The sequence below is a fragment of the Dryas octopetala genome, chromosome 6, assembly GCF_963921425.1.
Source record: "Dryas octopetala chromosome 6, drDryOcto1.1, whole genome shotgun sequence".
NCBI lineage: Eukaryota > Viridiplantae > Streptophyta > Magnoliopsida > Rosales > Rosaceae > Dryas > Dryas octopetala.
Window position 1 is genome coordinate 244,573 of NC_141371.1, and position 3,121 is coordinate 247,693.

The following is a 3,121-nucleotide window of genomic DNA, read 5'->3' on the forward strand; positions in this document are numbered from 1 at the left end:
ACTAAATTTGAAGTTGTGAATGTCGTACAGTCACAACTAAATGTGAAATTGAGACTACATTAGCAAATTTTCAAGATAATATAAAAGTCTCAAGGGTAATTTTGTCAAAACCTTATAAATTTTAAATAACACTCATCATATGTGGGCTAAAGGATAAAAATGTCAAAAGAAAAATGCTCAAATAAAATGAGCCAACATATTTGTAACCTAATCTAAAAAACTACATTTAAATTTAGTAGTTCAATTGAAATATTATATGGTCTTCATGTTATGCTAAAAAATTATTGAGATTTGGTATTTAATCCTAATTTTCTATTTACTTTATTAGAAAATAACTCTATATCTTAAGTCACACTTTTGATAACATTAAGAGATAATTAGGCTTAGGTCATTTAAAAAAACAGTTTTTAGATGGAGATCGGGGTGTTTTAAAATTTATAAGAAAATCCTTTTAATTCTTAATAATTTATAAAAAAATTTTTAAAATTTATAATAAAGTCTTTTTAATTTATAAGAAAATTATTTTAATTCATAATAAAGTTATTCCCCGATTTGAAAGGTATTTCTCTCAATTTGAAGGTTTTTTCCTCTCTAGGGTATAGAATAGGCTTTGTAAAATCCGCTCAAAATCTTGAAGTTAAAACCTAACATAAAGCTGTCAAAGAAGAAAACTAAAATGACTTAATTAAAAACCCTAAATCACTACCGGTTTTAGTCTAAGAAAGACTCATAAAATGGACTGAACTCTAAGTCTCCCTAATATTAATATGATAACATTATACAATTATATTTTCTTATAGTTGTTATAATATTAGTAGTTTAATATTTATTGTACCACTAAGATAATAGTATTATATAAGCATATATAACTAAATTTTGGTAATTGTTTCATTTTTTTTGAGTATATATTTCGGTTTTTTGGGTAATAATCGATTCGATTTTTTTCAGTAATAATTTTTGGTAATCAATCAATTTACTAACTTTTTTCAGATTTTTTTAGTTTTTGGTTTTAGATTTTCAATTTTCAAATTGTGAAAATCAATTTACTAAATAAAAAAATTTGGTCTGTAATCGGTCCATTCGGTAAAAACCAAATCAAAGAACAATCCTATGACATCTCAAATACCAAAATGTTTATCTTCTCATCAATAGTAAAAGAAGAAAAAGAGAAAAAGATAATGCATTACAAGCACAATATAACATGTCAAATTATTTATTTTTTATAGGTATCTTTTAAAATATATATACTAGAAAGCTGCAAATCTGATCAATCGGTCTTTGAAAATTTTCTCTCCCCCGAATGATTAACACCCACTTAGAAATCGAGCTTTTAACTCTTGAATCTTCGGGTCTAAGCCAAAAATATAAATTCTATAAAAAATGAAATAAAAAAATGTAGGAAACAGATTCGGTTGAAGCAATCATGTTTTTGTCATTGTAAATTCTACAGTATCGATGGATCGACACTAAGTCTGGAAATTATCTTGCAAACATCCGGACTCATGTATATATTTGTTAAGTGTTGTTATTACCGACACTATTTTTTTTGCTGATTGGGTTGTGCCAACATCTTGAAGCCGACACTATAATTGTAACATCCATTAACCCACCTTTTATTGATATAAAAACATTTAGTGGTGCCTAATCTAGTGACTATTTCGAAGCCATTATCCATTAATTTAAGAGCAATGCTTGAGTCCTCAAGTTTGAGGACCAATATTGTTCTCATAGTCAGTTAAATGAGTCTATGATGGAGTCCACCATGAGAGAAAAGATAATAGATCACATCATAGACTCATTTGATTGGTCATGAAGACAAAATTGGTTCTCAAACTTGAGGACCTGAGCATTTTTCTTAATTTAATTCATATATGAACAACGTAAGTTAATATTTTAAAAATTAGTATAATAGTTAAACAATTTTTTCATTTTACTTTTTCACAATGTTTGGCTTCACCTGCGGTTGGAGGAAATCTTCATCTCCTCTCACAAACACATGTCCCTTTTTGTGTTTTGATTTTATGTATGAATGAATTTTTTTATTTATTTGAAATGAAAACAGAAAAAATGACATGCATTTGTGATTGGGGATCAAGGAATTCCTCCATTTGCTCTTTTTTTTTACACCTCCATTACTAGTGTTTTTTGGTGAGGTGTGATTCATAGATCATCTTTATCACATGATAGATGTATAGAGTCTAGACCAGGTTGGTTCAAAACGATAAGATTGAATTGGAAGCCAATCAAAACAAATGCAATAATACTTTAATTAACATGATTGAGCTTACTTGGCCAAAAAAAAAAAAACATGATTGAGCTTACATTGGGTTACCATCAACATCAAGCATAATATATAGGAGCCAATAATCCTTGTAACAAATTTTAAAGTCATGAAAAGTAAATAAAATACATGTCGATACATATCAATCCATCTTAACCAGTAAACATAAACATCGGTCGTCGACTCCTCGTCAAATGTTGCTTGCTTGCCAAGGCAGGTAGTTGCGAGTTGCCAAATAAATACATAATTGGCCCGTCTTTTAACTATGCATTTGAAACCAAATGATTGAATTCATAATTTAAGTTCAGACCAAAAAAAAAAAGAAGAGAATTCATAGTATGGAATTGAATTCAGTTACATTTTTGACAGATTCATTGAACTGTTTCAATTCTATGGGTATGGGAGCGTATTCCTGTAACTCAGCATGCACTTACTCACCTCCATCCCACTGGGCAATTATTGGAGGATTCACTTTCTTTTTCTTTCCCTTTATTTTGTTTTTAACTGTGAAGGATTCCTTCACAGGTTTTTTCAACAAACCAGAGGCTGGTATTAATACCAAGATTTGGTTTGTGCTCCCACAAATTTATCAAGACACAAAATTCCAGTATACTAGAAGGACCCTTCACTGACATATTAAGTTCCGAAAGCCCACACATAACCTTCTACTCGTATCTTTTTCAGCATACTTTTAACCCTTCAAGCTAAAATGACCCTTTTCAATTCGACCATCTTCTTCCTACCTCAACCTAAGATTTCTTTATGTTATGAAATTTTAAAAGGAAAATCAAAAAATTTAATCTCTTACAGACCAGGGCAGGTGTAAGGGTGAGACAGAAT